General features: G+C 43.3%; 1 long non-coding RNA gene across 1 annotated transcript; it reads left to right on the top strand.

Annotated features, from left to right (window-relative positions):
- Positions 1-16,702: 16,702 nt before the first annotated feature.
- Positions 16,703-18,063, top strand: LOC145612046 (uncharacterized). Its single transcript, XR_014106519.1, has 3 exons — positions 16,703-17,177; positions 17,306-17,569; positions 17,787-18,063. It is a non-coding gene; the product is annotated as an uncharacterized LOC145612046 (long non-coding RNA).
- Positions 18,064-25,535: the final 7,472 nt, after the last annotated feature.

The raw sequence follows: 25,535 nt of genomic DNA, 5'->3' as shown, positions 1-25,535 counted from the left end.
ACACACTCCTAGCCCCTCCAATCTCTAGGTTGGTGATGCGATCTAGAGACTTAAGTGGTCAGGTCGTAATCTTTATGAGGACTCTATCGTATTATTGAGTGTTAAAGGTGGCTCTGTTTCTGCCTACTGTGCGCACACTTGGTCGCCGCTTGCTAAAAATGCAGGGTACGATTTTGATCATTCCTGCTTATGTCCGAGAAACGATGATTTTGCGGAGAGGAATTTCGATCAGTCCCGCTGAAGTCTGAGAAATAACAACCTTGCTGAGAGGAATTTCCATTACTCCCGCTGAAGTTTGAGAGATGACGACCTTGCTGAGAAGAATTTAGATCACTCCTACTGAAGTTTGAGAATGACGACCTTGCTGAGATGAATTTTGATCACTCCCGCTGAAGTCTGAGAAATGACGATCTTGCGGAGAGGAATTTCGATCACTCCCGCTGATGTCTGAGAAATAACGACCTTGCTGAGAGGAATTTCGATCACTCCCGTTGAAGTCTTTCTTTGATTTTTTTTTTGGCGGGAATAGCATTGCATGAATGTGACACGTGTCGATCATCTAATCCTGCAGTTTTGATTTTAACGAAGTGACATGGCGGTTTGGTTTTACTTCATGCCCAACCGCCCATTAATTCCGTATTAATTTCACTGTCCCCCACTTCTTTTTACCTTCCTTATTTTTTATCTTCCCCATCTTCTTTCTTTTATTTCAAATTCCCTTTCTTTCCTGTACCTATTCTCAGACGTGCGTTCCCCTCCATTATTGTGGTATGTACTTGCTTCTTTTGTCTTCATTTTTGCTTCAATTTCCTCTCATTTTTACTTTTCTCCTCCTTGTTCTTGCTTTCTTACTAATTTTGTCATTCTTTTTCTCTTGGTTGCAGTTTTGAACTCCTCTTTTGTTCGAGTTCTTGCGTTCGCCATTATTGTTGTACTCTGTTGCTTTCTGTAACTTTTGCTTTAAAGGAACTATACCTGATTAGCTACTATTCCTATGTTGTTTATATACCTCTTATTCTTCCTACTCTTACTTTTTACCTTATATTGTATATACTTACCCAATTTTACTTCTTTTGCATTTTTTCTCACAAAATTGTGTCTTTTGACTCGTTTCAATTGTCATTGTCCGATTTTTACCCCCTTGTTTTTTTTACTGTTGTTGTAATTGCACTCTTGATTCCCTCTTTTCATTTCTCCATAAACTACTGTTCCAGGTATGGATCCAAGGGTTCTGCTGGGTAAGCTGGGTCCCGTCAACAACCTACACACGGCAGCACACGTAAACTGCCCTCGGGGGTGGCTCGAGGAACCCTCCTCCGAAGCTTAAGTTAGAGAGTGTTTAGAGAGAGAAAGTGTACTTAGAGAGATATAGAAAGTGTAATAACTTGAGTGTCTAAAATCTTTTCCGTTGTACTTTACCCTCTATTTATAGGCGTACTATCTCTTTCAATTCGTGGAGTGTTTAGCCTGGTCAGCCCTACGGGCTGACTCTGCCGGGCTGATGAGCCCTCCTTTAGTTGCTTATTTGGCGGTGAGTGTGCACCCTTGGGCTGGGCGATAGTTCAACGGGAGCTATCCTATACAACTAGCCCCTCAAGAGGTGGCATGAGGTCACTCATGCCGACTCTTTTCCTGTAATAACGTTCTTCTCAACTGAGCCCAGCTGGAAGGAATAGCTCAGCAGGAGCTATCCCCTACAACTAGCCCCTCAAGAGATGGCGTGAGGTTCTTTCATGCCAGCTGTTCTGAGCGTGTAGCCTTATCGGCTCTGACTCAGCGGGTCGTCTGACTGAAATAACCTGCACACTCCTAGCCCCTCAAGTCTATAGGGTGTTGAGGCGCCTTGGAGACTTGGGAGGTTAGGCATTGCTATTGCTGAGTCCGTTGTCCTATTGCTTGTATGGTGACATTGGTTCCAGACTTAAGAAGTGACAAGCTCGCAGAGAGGAATTTCGATCACTCCCGCTGAAGTCTGAGAAATGACGAGCTTGCAGAGAGGATTTTCGATCACTCCCGCTGAAGTCTGAGAAGTGACAAGCTTGCAGAGAGGAATTTCGATCACTCCAGCTGAAGTTTGAGAAATAAGGAGCTTGCAGAGAGGATTTTCGATCACTCCCGCTGAAGTTTGAGAAATGACGAGCTTACAGAGAGGATTTTCGATCACTCCCGCTGAAGTCTGAGAAATGATAAGCTCGCATAGAGGATTTTCGATCACTCCCGCTGAAGTGCTCTCTTCTCAAATTATTTTTTTTTAAGGCGGGAATCGTATTTGCATGAGTGGGACACGTGTTGGCAATCCGGGCTGTCAGTTTGATTTTACTGAAGTGAAATGGCGGTTTGGCTTTGCCTTTTGTCTAACTGCCCATTTACTCCATATTAATTTCACTGTCCCCCTTTTTCACTTATTTCTTTTACGCCTCAAATTTTTTATCTTCCCTCTTCGTTACTTTGGCATTTTGAACTTTTCGCTCTTTGCTCTTCCTCTGTCAAGCGTCTCTGATCCTCCATTGTTGTGGTAAGTTCTTGCTTCTTCGTCTTTATTTTTGTCCCGACTTTCGCTTTACTTGCTTTCTCTCCTTTAATTCTTGCTCTTTTGTTAACTTTTTCCTTCTTTGTTCTTCTTAATTTCAGATTCGGACCTTTGTCTTGCTTGGGCTTTTACCTCCGCCATTGTTGTTGTATTCTGTTGCTTCTGCAACTTTTTTCCTTAAGGGTACTAACTTTGTACCTTTTGTTGTTTGTATTTTCCCAATTTTGCTTCTTTTTACTTTTTCTTCACAAGATTGTGCCTTTTGATTCCTCCCAATTGTCGTTATTCCCATTTCTTCTCTTTTGTTGTTGTATTTGCATTCTTGGCTTTTTTCTAGTTATTCCTTCATTGTTTCTACACTGTGTCTTTGATTTTATCGTGCCCCATTGTTTTTTCCTTCCTTTGTGGGCCTGTATTCCTTTGTAGATTTCATAATGTCTAACGCCTCTGATAGTCAGAATATGAGTGAGCCTCAAACGGCCACAGGATCAGATTCTTCCTCTTCCCGATCTTCTTTTTCAGGTGAGCGTCCTGCGCGCACTTCTACTATTTCTCCTACTCCTTTACAAACTTTTATGCCTCCTGACCTTCCCCCCGCTGCGAACGGGATGGGTACTGCTGCGACTTCTGCTGCTGCGTCTAGGTCAGGCAGTAGTCGTCCTGCTGAGGGTAGTGCATTTCGCCCTTTCCAGCGTATACCCCGTCCTGATTTCTTTGATCCTTACTGTGAGCGAGTGCTTACGCTATATGGGGTTCCCTTATCCCATCTTACTTGCCTGAGGTTGCGCGCAATGCGCCATAAAATGCTGGCTGATGCTGTTAAGGCCAATCCCCCTGATGTGTCTCTTGTTAGCCCCATTCCCCATGTTCAGCCTTTAAATAGTTTTGCTTGGCTTGATGACATGGCTGACATGCATCGGTTTGATCATTATGTAGTGCGCGGTGGGAATACTAGGACTCCATCACCTTCTCCTTCCCCAGCAGTTCAATCAAGTAGAAAGGCTGAGTCTCCTAGTGACCGCTCATACTTCGACTGTCAGCCCACTAATGTTGCTGAGCCTGTAGAGGAGGGCAAGACTGAATTCTTCCTTGATGACAAGTGTTATGGGCCTAAGAACTGCGTGCTAGATTCCAGTTGGCGTAAGGACGCTGAGAGACTGGGCCTGGCTGCTGTTGGGCAGAAGTTTTACGGTTTTAGGGAGGGCTACGAGCTGGTTCTACCTATTAATGGTGCGAAGTTATCAGCCCCTTCTACAGGTCATATTGCTGTGTCTGCCTCGCAGCTAGACTTGGGCTTGAGGTTTCCCTTGGACCCCACCTTAGAGAAGCTGCTACGTGCTTTTAATATCTGCATATCTTTGGTGCACCCTGCCTCCCTTCATACCTTGATTTGTCTACTGTGGTTTTTGAGGTTTCGAAGGTACCCTGAGTCTCTGCATTTGTAAGTCTCTCATGAGCCTGGAAAGATCAGCCTCTGGGACCGAGTTAGGGTGGTACTATGTCGCTCCCAAAGAGAGTAGAGTCTTGTCCTACCCAAAACTTGGGCGTTTCAGGGACTGGACTGGCAAGTTCTTCTGGGTGAGGGTGCCTTCCAATTTTTCTGCTCCGCGCAACTTCAGAGAGATTCGCACCAACATGGCTGGGGTCACAGTTTCTCCCTCTTAACCTGCTCGTGAGACAGAAGCTTTTGAAGCTCTGCAGGTAGCGGGGACAGGTGACTCCAAGTTTCCCAAGGTCTGGCTGCCCAACTCTATTTACATCGTGGGTAATGAGCAGCTTTCTGCCATACGTTTTTGCCGTACACATGAGTCTGGTAAGCTTTTTCTGTCTTCTGCCTTTTTTCTGTTATCTGTCTTTTCTTCTTTTTTTTTATTTTTTTTTTATTTTGCTCTTGCCTCTCTGCCTTATTTGCCTTTTTGTCATTTTGTGCTTTTAGGCTAGGACAAGTTGGACAAACGCATGCTCGGGCTAGCCGATAATTGGAAGGACCCTTTGACTACCACTCCTGAGAACCCTCCTCGCCTCTTTGATACGCTGGAGGTGTTTGCGGGTTCCCTAAAGGGCGAGGTGCGTTTGGCTCCTTCTAAGCCGCGGGCTGTTGTTGGCACCGTGGCTATTGGCGAGCGTGCTGGGTCCAGCCATGTTGAGCCTGAGCCTTTGTCTTCTACTGTTGGGAGTAGGTGTGATACTCGCCTTGCTCCTCAAAAGGTGGCTTCAGATTCTGAGGCGTTAGTGGCGACTACTGCTTCCCTTGAGAAGCAGTCTGTCGCGGCTTCCGGCCGGGTGGCACCTCAGACTTCTGCTGCCAAAAGGTCACGTGAACAAGCTTTTGAAGAACCAAAGGCTACTGCCGATGATTTTGCTGACAGTGTTCTCCAATTTCCTTGTGAGGGGATTGAGACCACTGCTGCGGGTGAAAAACCCGTTTCCTCTACTGAGCATATTCTGCTATTTTCTACTTCTACTTATGATACTGCTATTGCGAAGGGCACTGCAATTCCTTCTGTTGCAGCTACTGATTTTCAGCTCCCTGATGAATCTGTCCTAGAGCTTCCAAGGTTTCAGCCGCGTCCCTACGGGCTGAGGGGGCAGCTCCGAAGCGCTACCCGGGGTGGGCTCTCCCGAGCTACGGGCTCTCTCCAGCAAAATCGTCCAGTGATTGACCTGGAGGACGATCCCGTGTCTTCTTCCCCTGCTAGGGATAAGCTAGAGGTGAAAAAGGCGCGCACTTCTCCTGGCCCAGACCCTCTTGCTTCCACGTCTGCCAACAATGGATTTCCAGGTGGGAACGTTGGTGGGAAAGACACTCAGAACTCCAGCGAGCTTAACCGCTGCGTTCATCAGTTCTTGGGTGATTCCTTTGAGAATCCTCTTTCTGCGTCCTTACTCTCTGCTGGAGGGACTTTTTGCCCTACTGGGGCCATTGAGTTTGCTGAGGTCCCTATTAACATTCATCTTCTCCCAATTCTCTGTCCTTCTGGAGCTGAGAACGCTCCCTTTTGGCCTTTAATGAATGTGAGGGCTAATGAGTCTTTATTTGTAGACGACCCTAAGAAGGGTGGTACTCTAGGATACCGCCTGACTCAAGGGGTTCGTCTCCCTGCGGATTCTACGCGCAGCTCAGTCAGCCTTCCAGCAGCAACTGCTTGCCATGATTTGCAGAAGGTTAGTCTCTGCTTTTGGCTTTTCTTTTTCTCGTTTTAGCTTTTCTCTGCTTGTTTTGTTGTTGCTGTCTTGTTGTACTTATTATTATACTTTATTAATTTGTATTGTTAACTTCTTTTGTTAACTCCCACTTTGGCTGACTCTTCTTTTATGCTTTTCTTGCAGCTTGTTATGTCTGTGGGGGATTTGTCCAATGCCTTGCTGTCAGTGGAGAAGGAATATCAGAACCAGGGTATAACTCTTTCCCAGAAGACTCTGGAGGTTAAGCAGGCTCAAGCTGAGAGGGATGCTATAGCCAATGAGGTGACTCCACTAAGGGAGAAGGCGGATGCCTTGTAGCTCCAATTGGGAGAATTTTAACTCACTCAGACCAAGTTGAAGGACTGCGAGGAGCAGTTGGGGACTTCTTAGGCCTGAGTGAAGACGTTAGAGGCGGAGGTGGCAGATTTACTGGCTGTGCATGCTGTTGCGCAGGAGGCTGCCAGGAGAGAGGCTCTCAAGTCTTTTGCTCTCTCTCCTGCTTTTGCTAAGCTCCTGGCTGATCGCCATGATGGAGGATTGGAAGCTGCGGCTCGATGCGTTAGCAGCTGTATGGTAATGGTGAAGAGCAGCAGGCTCGCTTTAATGCCTTCTGGGCTAAGGTTGAAGCTGCAGGTGAGGCTGGTTTGTTCGATCTTCCCGCTGATCACCCTCGCGCTGCTGGCTGCAAGATCCCCAACCAGGCCGTGCTAAACTTGGAGGTGCCTCTCTACCCTGACGTTGCTGTAGCTATTGGAGTGGAGTCTCTGACTGATGATCAATAAAGGTTATGGCGGCTGTCACCCTCCTACTCCAGTGGTTCCTCTGAGTGTCCCTCACCTAGATCTGTTGTAACTAGGTAGTTTTTTTTACTATATTTAGGTTGTATAGCTGCCAAAGATTATGTTTCTCTGCGTATTTTCAGAATACTTTTTTCTTTCGTTGCTGGGTTTGTCCAATTTAACTTGAATTTGTGATCTTCTAACTTTACCCGCTGAGTGTTTCCTTGTCCTGGTGAATGAGGGCTCAGCTTTATTTGTTCTGTGACTGACCTGCTGAATGTTTACTCTGCCTTGGTGGGCAGGGGTTCAGCCTTATAATGTATGTTCCTTATGATCTCCTCTTGCTGCTTTTCTTACTGTTTACTTCATTGTTTGCATGCTTGCTCTTTATTACGTTTGGTGGGGCCTCGTAGGTTGGGCCTTCTTGTCTTTTAATTTAGCTGACTAGCGCTTTTCTGTTTCTTTCCTACTCTGCTATTGTGGGGAATAATTTCAAGCCTTTAAAAATCCCACTAGCTTGAACCCCACTGTGATCATACACTAAAGTACGGTGGCGTCCAAAAGGGAAGAAGATAGAGCAAAAGAGTCGCCAACAAGTTTTTAAGGAACTTGTAAACCATCACGAGGTGAAGGTTACACCCCTTAACGATCCAAGAGATCGTCAACTCCATAAGGTCATGAACCAAATAAGGGTCCGGGGATGAAGGTACAAATCCAACCTAAAAGAGATTGAACCTGCCCTAATAATAGGCCTCTACTTTATTCTGCTCGCATTCATGTGCGCTTTCTGATTAACATACAATCAATAGGATTAACCCTAAACCTGTTTAATCTTTGTTGGTTTAATATTAATGCACAAATAAACTATTATTGGCGATCACTTGAATTATAATCATAATTAACCTAACAAGATTATTAATTATCTTATTAAGCGTGATTGCAAGTACCAGTTCCCTTTAACATGCAATAAAAGGTGATCAAGCAATAACAATATGAAATATGATACATAACAAGCAACATAATAATAAATAATCAACATCATTAATAATAATAATATTAATCATAATCATAATCATGTTAGAGCATAGCAAGATCCTAGGCATGATACTAACAAGATTAATAACAAACCCTAGCATGTCACTAAACAATAAAAATCAAAGCTTTAGTCCTAACATGATACTAACATGAATAAATATTAGGAAGAATATAGGAAGCATCATACTTTTAATCATACTTGATATTAAAATTACCCTAGACATGATACTAGGAATCAAAATAACAATCTAAGCATGATTTCTACATCATAATATCAATTAATCAATTAAAGCACTTACTTGGATGACTCGTACCTCTTTATAATACACAATACACGCGTTAGTAACTTCAAGGAAAATAATAATCAAAGCAATCAAATTAAATAATTGAAAGAGAGATTTGGGACCAAACCCTCAGAAATTAAACCTTTCACGTCTAGGGCAAAGGCAACTTCGAATATGGCTAGGCGTATCAAGATCTTGCGAATGCGGAATTTTGTATATGAGAAAACAAAGTTTTAGAAAAGAAAGAATGAATGATTTTTAGAAGAGAATTGAAGATTCTTGGTGAATGAATATTGATAATCCGTCCACGAAAACGGAGTTTTTGATACGATATTTATAGAGAAAATCATCCAAAAAAGATAATTTATCAAAACAGAGTCTGAAGACCACAAAACCACTTTGGCGCCAGACCTGGCTCATTGGCGCCAGGTGCCAATGCTGGCGTCTGGCGCCAATCCTGGTTCCAAGCGCCAAGGCCTGGGGTTGGACGCCAAATCGGCTTTCAACGCGTTTTTGAAAATCTGATAAACTTACCGTACTGGAAGATAAAATAATATAATTTCAATCGAAAATGCTATTTGATCTAATTAAAACTCTGAAGAGTACTAATTGAATTAAGAATGAAAAGAACCTTCTAGAATGTTCTAGAAGACTAAAACCATTCCTAATTGCATTAGGAATGATAAATTATATTAGGCCCTCCCCTAGATCATTAGGTCGTACTTAAAGCTCAAACCGGGCCCAGTTCAGTAAATTGGCCATAACTTCCTCAATATTCATCGGAATTGGGCTTATAATATATCGTTGGAAAGGTCTTTGCAAGCCCCATCCAACTACACTACCATTGGACCCATATCATGGACCAACCAAACTGGATTGGCTGTTTTCTTAAAATAAAGTTTTCAAAAACAGAAAGAAGAGAAAAGAAAATAAAAACTTTCCGCAACACTAGACTTTCCACACTTTCGTTTCATTCGATCATGATTCGACGTGAAAGGTACTCATCACTGGGTTTGGTTTTGGGGAGACAAAAATGGGTGTCTACAGCTATGCTTCACCAGGGACTTTGCCCAAAGGCTTCGTTTGCGTGCTGGTTGACATATTGGATTGCGCGTTATTTGACTTATCCTTGCTGAGACTTGTTTGTGTCGATCATCTTTTTGCTTATTTCGTTTGTGTCATCAGCTTGCTTTGCTGTGACTTGTTTGTGTCGTTCAGCTTATCTATGCTGCGACTTGTTTATGTCATTCAGCTTGTTTATGCTGCGACTTATTTATGTCATTCAGCTTGTTTATGCTGCGACTTATTTATGTCATTAAGCTTGTTTATGCTGCGACTTATTTATGACATTCAGCTTGTTTATGCTGCGACTTATTTATGTCATTCAGCTTGTTTACTGCCTGCTTACTTCTTTTTGTAAGGGCTTACTGCTTGACTGTCTTCTCCTTTCCTCTCCACCTCGAAGAGATGGGCTAAATGGGACTAAGAGAACCTTAGTGTTGCCCACGTAGCTCATCTTCTTCTTTTCCTCTCTTCTCCCCTGCTGAAGCTGAACGTGTCAGGCTCCCCCTCAGGTTTCCCCGAGGTGGTGCCCTGTTTTGCTTTTTGCAGGTGAAGTGAGGTTTTAAGGAGGGATGCTTTCACTTTGTCCTTTTGCGCTAGAGTGCTTCTTGCCTCTAAAACTTTATTATTATTCTTGTTTGATTTCTGCATGTTAGTATATGATGCTTGGGCATACTATATTAAAAAAATTTATGCAACATACTCCTCACGCAGAGGCTTGTATTTCATTGAATAAAAATGGCTCAAATGCCTTGATTAACATAACATGGACTAATTAAAGGTTTATCGACTTGAAATTGCTATGTTTCAGGCTCTTTAAACAAAATATTTCTTTAACACATCAGCATTGAAACTGTTTCTTAAGACCTGACCTTCTTGATCTGCAAGGAGGAACGCGCCTGGTCCAACCTGCTCGTGGATGATGAAAGGGCCTTCCTAGTTTGCTGACAGCTTTCCATGCTGATTTCCTCTTCCAACTGTTGTTGTCCTCCTGAGAACTAAGTCTCCTGGCAGGAGCTCCCTGTGCTTGACCCTTTTGTTGAATGCTTTTGAGATCCTGCTCTTTTGGGCTGCCAGCTTAAGGACTTCTTTTAGCCTTAATTCTTGCAGGAAGTCTAGCTCTTCCTGCATGCGCTTTTCCTTTTCTTGCTGCTCATAATGTTGTATCCTCAGGCTGGGGATTTGCTTTTCCACAGGGAAAATTGCATCAACCCCGTAGGCCAGGGTGGAAGGGCTTTTACCGGTTGACTCCTTCTCAGTGGTCCTATTTGCCCACAAGAGCTGTAGGACTAAGTCTGCCCACAGGCCCTTGTATTACTCCAGCTTCTTCTGTAGGGCTGTCAGGATCAGCTTATTTGCTGCCTCTGCTTGGCCATTGCTCTGCGGGTGGCAGACTGAGGCACTTGCATACTTGGTGCCCATATCCCCCAGGTAGTCTTTTATGGTGTCGAAGTCAAATTGGCACCCATGATCAAAGACTATGCAGTGTGGCACCCCGAATCTAGTGATGATTCTCTTCCATATAAATGTTCTGACCTGGGTTGCCTTTATGTACTTGGTGGGCTCAGCTTCTATCCACTTTGTAAAGTAATCTACTGCCACAATGAGATACTTCCTGCCCGCTGTCTTAGTGGTGAAAGGTCCCAATATGTCCATTCCCCACTAAGCGAATGGAATCGGGCTGAGGATTGGAGTTAGATTGTTTGCTGGCTGATTTATGACTGGTGAATATTTTTGACACTTGTCGCATTTCTTGACATATTTGTAGTGCGTCCCGCATAAGAGTTGGCCAATATGCCCCTCTTCTAATGACCTCTACTCCCAATGCTTTCCCCCCGAAATGGTTGGAACGTATTCCGGAGTGGGCTTCTTCCATAATGCCTTCTTGCTCCCATTCTGGAATACACCTCAGCAGCGGCTTTGAGAAGCCTTTCTTATTGAGCTCTCCATTCATCACTACATACCAATTTGCGTCTTTCTTCACCTCTTGGCTTGTACTTCATCATCGGGCAGCGAGCCATGAAGTGTGTACGCCAAGATGTCTGAGAACCAGGCTCTTTGACTCCTGACGCAGTTTACCTGCTCCTTTTCAGCGATGCTGCTTTCTTTTAACACTTCGACCATCACTGTTCTTGTGAGGCTTTGTATGGTGGAGCTGGCTATCTTAGATAAGGCGTCAGCCTGAGAGTTTCCTGCTCTAGGAACCAAGTCTATCTGGAAATGGACTAGCTGGGTTGCCAGTTCTTTCACTTTGGTTACATATTTCATCATAGTGGCTTCCCTTATCTCATACGCCCCCTGCAGTTGGCTGGCAACGAGGTGAGAATCAGTCTGCAGGTGTACTTTGCGGGCTCCGGCTGCGAGGCTCATACGCAGGCCTGCCAGCGTCGCTTCGTACTCTGCTTCATTATTAGACGCTTTGAACATGAACTTGATGGCATACTTAAATACGTTTCCTTCTGGAAACGTCATTATGACTCCTGCCCCACTCCCCGTTTGGGCTGAGGATCCGTTCACTTACACCTTCCAGATCCCAATGTCATCCTCTTTCTCCTCATAGGAGGCTTCCACTATGAATTCTGCTAAAGCTTGTGCCTTGATGGTTGCTCTAGGCTTGACCTCGAATTCTTACTCAGAAAGCTCGATTGCCCACTTTAAGAGTCTACCCGATGCATCCATGTTTTGTAATGCTTTCTCCAGCGCGTGGTTTGTGAGGACCTCTATTATATGCGCGTCAAAATATGGTTCTAACTTGCTTGCTGCTGTGACCACTTCGAAGGCTAGCTTCTTTACCAGGGGGTATCTTTGTTCTGCCTCGGTCAGCACGTGGCTCACGAAATATATCGAACCTTTGTTGCTTCTGTCTTTCTACCAGCAGAACGACTGCAATTGTCTGTATTGACGCTGAGATGTACAACTGTAGTTTTTCCCTTAGCTCCGGGCTGATCATTGTTGGGAGCTAAGTCAGGTGCTCCTTAATACTTTCAAAAGCTTCTTTCTCCTTAGTTCCCCACTTGAATTCTCTGTTTCCTTTCAATAGCTGATAGAATGGCAAGGCTTTGTCTGCTGACTTGCTGATGAATCAGGTCAGTGCGGCCATTCTGCCTGTCAACCGCATGATATCTTTGATGCTCTTAGGCTCAGGCACACTGAGGACTGCTTCGACCTTTTCTGGGTTGGCATCTATTCCTCTCTCGCTGATAAATGTTTCCTCCAGATCCATGATATGTCCAGCCTGCGTGACGCTCTTAACAATTAAGTCGTCAACGTATACTTCAACATTTCTTCCCTCTAGTGAAGGAACACTCTATCCATTGCCTTCTGAAAAGTTGCTCCAGCGTTCTTTAGCCCGAAGGGTATAGCTATGTAATTATACACTCCCCCTTCGGTAATGAATGCAGTTTGCTGCCTGTCTGGCTCGTGCAGGCTGATTTGATGGTACCCTGAGAAGGCGTCCATGAAGCTTAGCAGGGCGTGCCCGCTGGTTGAGTCTACTAGTTGATCTATTCGTGGTAGTGGGTAACAGTCCTTCGGGAAGGCTTTATTAAGATCCGTGAAATCAACACACATTCTCCATTGGCCATTTGCCTTCTTCACCATGACCACGTTGGCTAACCATTCTGGATAGTCACAAGGTTTAATAAATCCTGCTTCTAAGAGTTTTTCCACCTCTTCCTGGATTGCCTAGTTTTTCTCCGTGGAGAAGCTTCTTTTTTTCTGCCTGACTAGCCTAATATCCTCCTTCACATTCAGCTTATGCACCATGACTTCTAGGTCAATTCCGGGCATCTCATCTGCGGAAAATGCAAAAATGTCTTTATTCTTTCTCAGCAGCTCTATGAGGTGCACCCCTACTCCTGGATCAATGTCTTTCCCAATCTTCACCGTCCTCGAGGGATCACCTTCTGTGAGCTCGACTGTGACAGGCTCCCCACTGGGAAGTGGTCTGGCCATTTCTTCTTTTGCAGGCTCGAAGTTTTCCATTGCCAACTTCTGTTTATCTTTTTCCCTGTGATACTCTTCACGCTTCCTTTTCCTCGACTTCCTCTCAGGTTGCTCAGAGAGCCTTCTCTCGGAACCGGACTGTTGTCTGGTTTTGTCAGGCTGCTTTAAGGCAGTTATGTAACATTGTTGGGCTGTCTTCTGGCTTCCAATGAGCTTTTCTAACCAACCCTCATTAGTTGTGTAAGCCATGGCCAGGTGGTAAGTGGATACCACCCCGCCTATCTTGTGGATGAGCAGTCTTCCCATAATTACATTGTAGGGTGAAGGGGAGTTTATCACGAGAAATTCTGCTCTGACATCACGTCTTTTTGACCTATCTCCTACCCGGACTGAGAGTTCTATTATGCCTTCTAGGGTGATCCCCGAGCCATTAAACCCGGTAACCTCGTAGTTTACTCTCTTCAGGTCTTTTCTGTCCAACTTCAGCTCATTGAACGCACTGATGTATATGATGTTGGCTGAGCTGCCTCCGTCTATCAGTATTCTATCCACCTCCCAGTTTGTAATTCTCATTGTCACCACCAGCGGGTCATCAGAGGGTAAATTATGCCCTTCTTGTCATACTCGTCGAACGTGGCTCATGGCTGTGGGGGAAGAGGTGGCCATCTACGCTTATCATTGTCGTATATTTGATGTATCATCGCCCGCAGGTCAGCCCGCGCTCTATTAACTATCCTCCCATGTACTAGACCCCCGTTGATCACGTACACCCTGCCCTCTGGCTTGCCATCTCTATCCTTGTCTCCAGCTGGGCCCCTCTTACCTCCTTTGCGGTCAGCTCGGCCCGCTCTATCTTCCTCCCTTCTTCTGGGAGAGTCACCACGCTGCTTAAATTGACTCAAGTATCTTCTCCTTACTAAATCCTCTATGTTGTCCTTCAAGTGTGTGCACTCTTCAGTGGTGTGGCCATAGTCCCCGTGAAAGTCACACCACTTACTGGTATCACGACTCTTGTTTACCATCCTTTGAGGCCTCTGCCACTTATCATCAGCCTTATTTACACTGAATGTGTAAGATCTGGAATGGGTTAGTGGGGTATACTGATCAAACTTCCCAGGCCTTGGCCCTCTCCTTGGATCGGACCATCTCAGTCCCACTGCCCTGTCCGCTTCTCTGCGGTTTTGCTCGGCCCTACTTGGCTGGTCCACCCTGGGTTTGTTCTCTTCCCGGGTAACCTCTGCCTGCTTAAATGAGTCACCTATTGCTTTCCTACCCAGCATTGCTCTATTAGTCTCGTCTGCTTTGATGAACTCATGCGCTTTGCCTAGCGCTTCAGCGAGCGTTTTGAGGCTCTTACGCCCCATGTATGCTATGAATGGTGATCCTGGTAGTAGGCCACTCTACATTGCTAACAGCGCTACCTCCTGGCTCATATTTGGAATGATTGTTGCCTCCTTGTTGAATCGGGTGATGAACTCCCTCAGGGGCTCTTCCTTTCCCTAAACCAGGGACATCAGCTCGGTTGTCATCTTGGTTCTGTCCACCAAGGTTATGAAATGCTCCATGAACATTCTCTTCAGCTGGCTGTACGAGTACACAGAACATTTGGGGATGGCACCGTACCATTCCGCTGCCAGCCCCTCCAGAGTTGGCGGGAAAGCCTTACAACAGACTGAGTCTGTCATGGTGTAGAGTACCATATGATTCTCGAAAGATGATATGTGGCTTTTGGGCGTTGTGGTTCCATTGTACTTGTAGCTCGGCATCTTCACCTTCTCCATGGGTTCTTCCAGAATCTCCCGACAAAATGGGGAATCATCTAGAACAACCTGGATTCGCGCTTGTTTGTTTCTCTCCGGGCTGGGTACTCGCTCCGCGGCCGGTGATCTACTGCAAGGGACCCGCTTCTCCGGGCAGATTCGAGCGGGGGTTATTTCCTCACTACTACAAAATGCGTATCTTTTGGACGCTATTAGCTCGACGCTATAATAGGGGCGTCAACTAATTATTATAGCTTGCGTGATTTCTCAACACTTTTCTAAGTCTAAACTTAATTTCGACTTTGGAAAGTGTCGAGAAATACTCACGTGTCGTACACGTGATGTAGTTTGCTTAACCTGCATCTTCATAATTCATTTTAGGGAAATACATAACCGCCGCTTCTGAACAAGTGGAAACCCTCGTTCTCAACATTGTTGGTATCGTCTCCTTTTCTTTTCTAATCCTCTAAAATTTCCAAGAATTCATCAAGTTCGGATTCAAATTTACATTTTCTTTGTATATTACATTGCAGAATTTTCATTACTCGTCGTCAATGTTAATTAAATACGTCCCTTTGATCTGATCGATGATTTGAGGTAATTTCTTATTCCTAATTTCCTTTTAGAATTGAGTATTTTAAAGCATTTGAAGGGTTATGATTTTGAGTAATGTTTTGTTAAGAGATGGGTTTGGCTCCTGTCAAAGAATTTCGGAGTTTTGTTTATGCTTCTATTTGTACTACAAGGCTACAATTTTAGTCCAAATCTGAAATTAATTGTTTATTTTATTCACTGCTTAAGATATGGGACGAGTCGGTCAATGATTTCTTTCACCTCTCTGCTTCTGTAGTTCCAAATATACTGCATTAATAGCTAAATGAAATTCTTATGTCGAACATTTTGTCTGTCAATTTTTATTAAGAATAGAAAATTGAACATAATTTGTATCAAGTATAAATCTTTTGTTTTTTTGTTTTGTTTTTTTTTTTTTTTTTTTAATTTCTGAATTTTTTTTTTATTTAAGTCTGAATTTCTAGATTTTATGAATTTGTCTCAAGTTAAATCTTCTCTAAGATCTAAATGTATAGGATTTAACGAATGCTTTAAGTAATGGTTTTCTTGATAGTTATTGGAACAATTGAAATTTAAAATGAATAATGTTTTGTTTAGTTGTTAGTCACGCTAATATGCTCCTCGATGTGATGCTTAATTAAGAGTAGTGCCACTGATGACATTACTTAAAATATCCTCTTGGAGTAGTAGCAAATATGAAAATCCTGAAGGATTTGTTAAATGGCAAATTGACAGAGGCTTGTTAATTATTGTTAAATGGCAAATTAATAGAGGCTTGTGAATTATTATTATTTTTGTAACGGAGGGGGCTTGTTAATGATTATGGTTCTTATACAATATTAATCAATTAAGTCTCTAGATCATTGAAAGATTATGAAAAAAGATTATCGATATTCATAATTAAGTCTAGAAGCCTTTTATGGTCGCTGCCATCTTGCAGTTGTGGGAATAGATTAGAACATAGATATACCTCTTTTTTATACAATGTGAACTTCAGTTTATAACAACATTTCATTATGGTAATTATTTTAGTATGGATGACTACATCAAAGTATGTTTGACGGGGTCAAATTGAAAGACATATATCAAGTATATATATTACGTCTTATCTGCAATACTTAGAGGTAAGTTCTTTAAACCTTTAGTTCAAGTTTTTTTAGTGGCATTTCTCTTTTCATGATCTTAAGTCTTTATTACAATACATGTTTATTTTTCAGAATTGGTTGTACACATCATAAGTCTTAATTGAGATATAATTTTCTACTCTTTTTTCATGAAAATTGGTTATTTTTGTCAGAGTGTGACTTCTAGCTTGTTAAAGATTACTCGATTCAAGTAAAGAATAAATATTGCATGATTTGAAGAGTTAAAAAGAAAACAATGCTTGACTTAGTGCTTTGTATGAATAATAAGAGATTGAACCAATTTAGTCATATTGATTATTACTTGTTGTCTTTCTCTACTCATTTGTATAACAAACTTTCTGCCTTTAATTTAAACATGCAAAATATGAACTGATTTTGATAGTGACTCTTTTACAATCCTTAAAATGGATAGAATTTTTCTTTTATCCTTGGAATCTTTCTTAATTTCCATCTCTTTTCCATTTTGTTATTAGAGTATATTATAGTATGTACAGATTTTCTAGTTTTCCTAAGCTTGAGGGAACTCTTCCATGTCGCTTAAACCGTTTTCTGCACTATGTGGTTGCATTTATAAATTGCATTTTTTCGATCTCTTTTTTTTCTGAATTCGATTCACTACTAGAATAAGTGTTATGTGGGCAATGTTATTTCTCTCTATGCTTCTGTCATTTGTAATTATTTGCATTTGATTTCTGATGGTGTGATTGATTCTAAATTTTATTTTTGTTTTCAGAAAGATATTGTCAATATCCAATTAGTCTTCATTTTATATACCTCTGTTGACATAATGCTCTAATCTATTCTAATAGTGTATTTTATTCATTCTTAGTCACAACTCGGAAGGTCATTTTATTCATAGATGGAGAGTAATGCAAGAGGTGGCCATCTCTTACAACTCAACTATGTTATGCAACTCCTTAATTTGTTGCATATAATATATAGCATGGCTAAAACTTATCTTCTTATTTTGATATTCGCTTTTTTTTTTTTTTTTATCTTTTTTTAGTCATTTTATAATGGCAGAATCTTTTAATTATGTCACTATTACGGAGGTGGTACACGTTTTGGTGTGGGAACTCTCTTCATTTCCAAAAGTCAAAGAAGAGTGCATAGGTAAGATTATTATAACCTTCTGTAGCTCTTCATCAATGAAAGAGTTTGACCATTGTTGAAAATGTTGAGGAGTTTATTAATTTAAACAATGAGGCTCTCTACTTTCTTCCAGGAATTTTATGATTAGCAATCCAAGATGTAGGCATATTTTCTTAAGGTATGATACTTTGTATATAATTATATATATAATTTTGGTTAGCTGACTTATTGAACATGGCAATTGACTTGTAAGAATTATTTCATGTTTACACGTGCAATACGTTGCTTATTGTCATTCAATTTGGTACTTGTAAACCAAAAATGAAGTCAGTATACTTACTATATGTAATTTGCTTTAAGTACTCCCACTAATGCACCGTGTTTTTCATGTTCAGGTTCAAATGCACTAGTCTATAATCTGAACTTTTGCTTTATCCCCACCTACAATCTTATTAAGGAGCAGCTGGATTATTGGAGATTGATTGAAGATTCTTTTTTTTTTTTTGTGTGAAGAAATGAGCTTGTCTGCTAGACAAGACGACAAATGTGCTGTTAAAATCCATAACTAATTTCTTAGAAACATTTTTGTGCTATTTTTTCTTGTATGAATATTCGAGTGTAAGGAAAGATATTAGTAAAGTTATATAATAAAATGAGATTTTTGTTTATTAATATATGATTTTTGAATTTTTCATAGCACAAGGATACTGAGTTGTCTTCAATTACCAGCCCTAATATTTTATCAGTAAAAAAGCACTCATGAAAGCATTGATTATGCATAAATAAGAACTCTCAGACACTATTATGAAGGGAATTGTTTCATTGCATTGACGTTAAAAAGCGTCGCCAAAATTAAAACACAGACAGGAAAGGGTGTCAATAAATTGGATATTAGGAACCAAGGACAATAAAAAGTGTCGCAAATATTTTGTTGGCAGACATGAAAAAGCGTCGCAAAATTTGAGAAATTGCGCCAACCAGTTCAAATATGGACGCTTAGTATAAAAATTTGGACCCAAAACAGCGTCGAGATTCTCGACGCTTTTTAGTGTCATGTAGAATTCTTGACTCGTGTTTTTTCGACGCTTTTTTAAGGCGTCGAAAAAAAAATTCTCGACGCTTTTAAGCGTCCTAAATCATCCTTAAAAGCGTCGCTAAAACAAGGAAATTGTAGTAGTGCCTCCACGCTCCATTCTCGATTCAGGTTGTGAGCTTCCAGCTCAAATACCTTTTTCCTCAGCTGAATGAGCTCTTTCTGCTCGGGAATGAGAGTTGAGACTTCCGGCCTTTTCACTGCGGGCTCCGTAGCTGCCTTTGACGGTGATGGGCTTGCCCCCTTACCCATATTGGTATGGACCGCTGTCATTGCAGCCAGCTACTCCTTGCTGCACTTAGAGAGGTTCTGCAGAATGGCTGGCATATTTACGGGCTGCGGTTTCTGGGTTACAGGAGCTGAAACAATAAGCTCATTGTTCGCGCCTGTTAACGACATTCCGTACTTGAAAATAGAGTTGGATCCTACCGGATCTACTAGTTTCGCCTCTGCTTTAGCAATGGCTGATGTCGATCCGATGGGGTTGGATTTCTGTGAGATCGTCGATTTGGGGTTTCCGGTGGATCTATTTGGATTGCTGGTTACTGGGGGTCTTTTTTGAGGTGTTTGGCTGGTCTTATTAGTTTTGGACGCGGGTGTTTGTACAGTTTCTTCTCCGGCCATGGTGGTTAGTTAACTAGTCTCTAGCTCAGTTGGTGAACCTCAGGTTAGATGATCCAATCCCCTCCTTCTAGCGCCAATTGTTCCAGGTATGGATCCAAGGGTTCTGCTGGGTAAGCTGGGTCCCGTCAACAACCTACACACGGCAGCACACGTAAACTGCCCTTGGGGGTGGCTCGAGGAACCCCCCTCCGAAGCTTAAGTTAGAGAGTGCTTAGAGAGAGAAAGTGTACTTCGAGAGACATAGAAAGTGTAATAACTTGAGTGTCTAACCTCTTTTCCGTTGTACTTTACCCACTATTTATAGGCGTACTAACTCCTTTGTGGAGAGTTTAGCCTGGTCAGCCTTGCGGGCTGACTCTTCCGGGCTGATGAGCCCTCCTTTAGTTGCTTATTCGGCGGTGAGTGTGCACCCTGGGGGCTGGGCGATAGTTCAGCGGGAGCTATCGTATACAACTACTTTTCAATTTTTGGTACCTTATTGCCTTGTTCTTCTTTTCTGCGGGCTTTTTGTCTTTGTAGATGTCACAATGTCTGACGTTTCCGATTGTCGGAATATAAGTGAGACTCAAGTGGCCACTGAGTCGGATTCTTCTTCTCGATCCTCTACTCCAGGTGAGCGCTCTACGCACACTCCTTCCGTTTTTATTTCTTCTTCTTCCATTCCTATACAAATGGTTATGCCCCCTGATTGTCCCCCCGCTACGAGCAGGGCGGGTAATGTTGTGACTCCCACTACTTCATCTAGGTCAGGTAGTAGTCGTCCTTCTGAGGGTAGTGCTTTTCACCCTTTCCAAAGGGAGCCTCGTTCTGACTTCTTTGATCCTTACTACGAACGGGTGCTTGTTAAGGATAGGATTGCTTTATCCCAGCTCACCTGTTTGAGGCTGCACGCATTGCGCCATAAGATGTTAGCTGACGCCGTCAAGGCTAATCCCCCTGATTTGTCTCTTGTTAGCCCCATTCACCATGTTCAGCCCCTAAATAGTTATGCTTGGCTCGATGACATGGCTTATATGAATCGGTTTGACCGTTATGTAGTGCGGGTTGGCAGTGTTGACACTTCATCACCATCTCCTTCTCCATCCGTCCCTTCGAGCAAGATGACTGAATCCCCAGATGATCGCTCTTTTTATGACTGTCAGCCCACTTATGTTGTGAAGCCTGTAGAGGAAGGCAAGATTGAGTTCTTTCTGGATGACAAGTGCTATGGACCCAAGAAATGCGTGATGCACTCCAGTTGGCGTAAGGACGCCAAGAGGTTAAACCTTGTTTTTATTGGGCAGGCGTTTTGTGGTTTTGGTGAGGGATATGAGTTGGTCCTGCGCGCTGATGGTGCGAAGTTGTCTACTCCCCCTACTTGTCATATTGCTGTTTTTGCTTCCCAGCTGGATTTGGGTCTGAGGTTTCCTCTTGACTCTACTCTTAAGAAGGTGTTTTGTGCCTTCAATATTTGTATATCTTTGCTACATCCAGCTACTCTTCACACTTTGATCTACCTGTTATGGTTCCTGCAATTTCGAAGGTATCTTGAATCCCTGCACTTATTTTAGTCTTTAATGAGCCTGAACAGGTCTGCTTCTGGGACTGAATTTGGGTGGTACTATGTTTCTCCCAAGGAAGGCAGAGTTTTGTCCTTCCTAAAGCTTGGTTGCTTCAGGGATTGGACTAGCAAGTTTTTCTAGGTGAAGGTGCGCTCTACGTTTGCTATACCGCGCAATTTAAGGGAGATTCCTACCAATATGGCAGGGGTTACTGTCTCCCCCTCTAAGTCTAGTCGTGAGACGGAGGCCTTTGACGCTCTGCAGGAAGAAAGGTCTGGTGATTTGAAGTTTCCCAAGATTTGGCTGCCCAACTCTATATACATTGTGGGCAACGAGCAGCTCTCTGCCATGCATTTGTGCTCTACGCATGAGGCTGGTGTGTTTATTACCTTGCTTTCCTTCCTTTTATCTTTTGCTTTCTTTGCCTTGGTCCTTATATTATTTTGTCTCCTTGTTTCCCCTCTTCGGGTTACGACAAGCTGGACAGGCGCAATCTTGGGTTGGCTGACAATAGGATGGATCCCTTGACTGCTACTCCCGATAATCCCCCGGAGATTTTTGACACACGTAGGTGTATGCTGGTTCCCTGAAGAATGAGGTGCGACTAGCTCCGGCTGAATTGCAGGCTGTCTTTGGTACTGTGACAGCTGCTGATCGTGCGGGGTCCAGCCGTGCTGAAGCTGAGCCCTCATCCTCCACTGTTGGGAGTAAACGCAAGACTCGGTCTGCCCCACGAAGAGCGGCTTCAGAATTTGAGGCGTTATTGGCGCTTGGTGCTTCTCCCGAGAAGCAGCCTGTTGCGGCTTTTGGCCAGGTGGCACCTCAGACTTTTGTTGCCAAAAGATAACTTGATCAAGCTTCTGATGGTCCAAAGAATACCGGTGATGATTTTGCGGATAACATTATGAAGTTTTCCACTGATGAGGTTGAGACTAATGTTGCGGGTGTAAAGCCCACTTCTTCTGCTGAGCATGTTCTGCTCTTTTCATCTGACATCGATACTGCTACTGTTGCGAAGGATACCGTGGTTCCTTTCTATAAAGCCACTAACTTCCAGCTTCCTGATGAAATTATTATGGAGCTTCCAAAGTTTCTGCCACGCCCTGCCGGACGGAGAGGGAAACTCCGAAGCGCCACCAGAGGTGGGAACTCTCAGGATGGGTGTTCTAATAAGCAGGATCAGCCAGTTATTAACTTGGAGGATGATCATGTGACCTCTCCCCTTACTGAGGATGAGCCTGCTGCAAAAAAGGCTCGCACCTCCTCTAGCCTTGATCCCTTTGCTTCTTACTCTGCTAACACTGGGCTTCCTGGTGGGAATGCTGACAGGGGGTAGATACTCAGAACTCCAGTGAACTTAATCATTGCGTTCACCAATTTCTGTGTGATGCTTTTGAGAACCCGCTGTCTACTACCTCCATCTCTGCTAGAGGTACCTTCTGCCCTACTGGGCCCATTGAATTTTGTAAGGTCCCCATTGATATCCACCTTCACCCTTTATTGTGCCCTACTGGAGTTGAGAATGCTCCCGTTTGACTTGAGATGAATGTGAAGGCTGATGAATCCTTGTTCGTGGACGATCCCCAGAAGGGCGATACCTTGTGGTATTGTCTTATTCTAGGAGTCCGTCTTCCAGCGGATTCTACGCGTAGCTCAGTTAGTCTTCCTGCTGCAACGACTTGTCATGACTTGTAGAAGGTTAGCTCTTGCTTTTAGTCTTCTCTTCTCTGATTCAGGTTTTTCTTCCTTCTATTGCTTATTCTTTTGTTAATGTCTTGTCTAATTTTTCCATTTATTGATTCTTATTTTGGCTTACTCTTTTGTTTCTTTGCTTTTTCTGTAGCTTGCCAGGTCTATTAGAGACTTGTCCAATGCCTTGCTTTCATTGGAGAAGGAGTATCAGAATCAGTGCCTAATTCTTTCTTAGAAGAATTCGAAGGTTCAGCAGGCTCGTGCTGAGAGGGATGCCATTGTCAGCGAGGTGACTCCTTTGAGGGAGAGGGCGAACGCCCTGCAGCTCTGGTTAGGAGAATTTCATCTTACCCCGACCAAGTTTGCTAGTTGTGAGGAGCAGCTATTAACCTCTCAAGCCAGGGTTCAAGTGTTGGAAGTAGAGATTGCTGATCTGCGAGCTGGGAATAAAATCGAGCTGGAAACTGCTAGGAAGGACGCTCTTAAGGCCTTCGCGCTCTTCCCTGCTTTTCCTAAGTTATTGGTTGATCACCATGACAGTGTTTGGGAGGCTGCAGCCCGCTATGTGAGCAGCTTGTATGGTGAAGGTGTGGAGATGCAAGCTCACTTCAACACCTTCTAGGCTAAGGTAGAGGCTTTTGGGGAGGCTAGCTTGTTCGAGTTGCCTGCTTACCATCCTTGTGCTGCCAACTACAAGGTACGTTACCATGCCATGCTGAACTTAGAGGTTTCCCTCTGTCCTTACATTCCTGCGGCTATTGGGGTGGAGTCCTTGGCTGGTGGACAATAAAGGTTATGGCGGGTGTCACTTTCCTATTCCAGTGGTTCTTCTGATTTTCCCTCAACCAGATCTGTAGTGACTAGGTAGCTTTTGTTGTTGTCCTTGGAGTGTATAGCCGCCAAAGATTATATTTTCATGTGTCTTTTTCAAAATACTTTATCTTTTATTGCTGGGCCTGTCTAGCGTGGCTTGAATTTACGTCTCCTTGACTTAATTTGCTGAGTGTTTCCTCGTCTTGGTGGACGAGGGCTCAGTTTTGCATATACTGTAACTGACTTGCTAGATGTTTACCCTATCCTGGTGGGCAAGGGTTCAGCTTGATGTTGTATGTACTTAATGATTTTTCTTCTATTTCGTCCACTAATTGTTTTGTAGTTTGCGTGCGTATTTGAACCTGGTGCTGAGCTAAGGTGTAGTAGCGCCTAGACCTTAGCATAATAGCCTCTTCGTTGCGTTTTTGTGAAGGCTTGTAGGTTGGGCCTCCCTGTTTTCTCGATTTGGCTGTTGGGGTTTTCTTACTTTCTTGCTCCCTTCTAAATTTAGTTGGAGCTTCGATGAGCTTTGCTCTCTCTGCCCTGTTTGTGGTGTGTACTTATACTCCGTGTATTCTACTTGGTTCTTGTAGAAACATTCTTGCATATTAGTTAGCTAATCCTATTTGTTCACTGTTTGGCACCATTCGTTCAGTCTACTTTGTTGAGACTGACTTGCGTCAACCAGTTTTTGGCTGTTTGTTCGTGTCATTCAGCTTGTTTCTGCTGTGACTTGTTATTCTGTGTCATTCAGCTTATTTATGCTGTGACTTGCTGTTTTGTGTCATTCAGCTTATTTATGTTGTGACTTGCTGTTTTGTGTCATTCAGCTTATCTATGTTGTGACTTGTTGTTTTGTGTCATTCAGCTTATTTATGCTGTGACTTGCTGTTTTGTGCCTCTAACTTCTCTTCGTAAGAACTTGACATATATCTATCTCTTCTTCCTCTCCCCCTCAAAGAGGTGAGTAATGTGGGACTAAGAGAACCTTAGTGTTGCCCGCGCAGCTCATCCTTCTTCGCTTTCACTGCCCTCTCCTACTCAAGTTGAACGTGCCAGGCCTCCCCCTCAGGCGTTCCCGAGGTGGTGCCCTATCTTACTTTGAGCAGGTAAGGTGAGTTTTTATGGAGGGATATTCTTTTGTCGTTTAGCGTCGTCTCGCTGCTTCCTGCTAAGGTGCTTTCTTCCTTCAGCTCTTACATGCGTTCTTTCTCTTCCTTTTTTTTTTTGCATGTTAGTATATGATGCTAAAGCATGATATATTTAAACAAATTTACGCAATATACTCCTCACGTAGAGGCTCGTATTTCATTGAATTATAATGGCTTAAATGCCTTACTTGACATAACATGAACTAAAAAGAGTTCTTTGCAATATTGAAACAATTATCCCCAGCTCTACTTAATTTTTTACTTTATCAAACAAAATATTTCTTTAACACATCAGCATTAAAACTATTCCTTAAGACCCGACCTTCTTGATCTGCGGGGAGGAATGCACCAGGTCCTACTTGCTCATGGACGATGAAGGGGCCTTCCCAATTGGCTGATAGCTTTCCATGCTAGTTTCCTCTTCCAACTGCTGCTGTCCTTTTGAGGACCAAGTCTCTAGGAAGCAGCTCCCGCTGCTTGACTTTTTTGTTGAAACCTTTGGAAATCCTACTCTTCTGTGCTGCCAGCTTGAGGGCTGCTTGCAGCCTTATCTCAGGCAGGAAGTCTAACTCCTCCAGCATGTGCTTTTCATTTCCTTGTCGCTCATAGTGTTGTATCCTCAGGCTGGGAATTTGTACTTCCACTGGAACAACTGCATCAGCCACGTAGGCTAGAGTGAAAGGGCTTTACCAGTGGACTCTATTTCCGTGGTTCTGTTTGCCCATAACACCTCAGGGGCTAGGTCAGCCCATAGGCCTTTGTGCTCAACTAGCTTCTTCTGCAGGGCTGTTTAAATCAGCTTATTTGCTGCTTCAGCTTGACCATTACTCTGCGGGTGACTGGCTGAGGCACTTGCATACTTGGTGCACATGTCTTCCAGGTAGTCCTTTATTGTGTCGCAATCAAATTGGCATTTGTGGTCAAAGAACATGCACTACGGTACCCCGAACCATGTGATGATGTTTTTTCATATGAACGTCCTCACTTGGTTTTCCTTTAAGTACTTAGTGGGCTCAGCTTCTATCCACTTGGTAAAATAGTCTACTGCCTCTATGAGGTACTTCCTACCCGCTGACCTAGTGGTGAAGGGTCCCAATATGTCTATTCCCCACTGAGCAAACAGGATCTGGCTGAGGATTGGAGTTAGATCATTTGCCGGTTGGTTTATGACTGGGAGTATTTTCGACACTTGTCGCACCTTTTCACATATGCCATTGCGTCTTGAGCAAG

The sequence above is a fragment of the Chenopodium album genome, chromosome 3, assembly GCF_948465745.1.
Source record: "Chenopodium album chromosome 3, dcCheAlbu1.1, whole genome shotgun sequence".
NCBI classification, from domain to species: domain Eukaryota; kingdom Viridiplantae; phylum Streptophyta; class Magnoliopsida; order Caryophyllales; family Amaranthaceae; genus Chenopodium; species Chenopodium album.
Note: the sequence above shows the minus strand (reverse complement) of the source record. Positions and strands in the feature narration are given on the sequence as shown.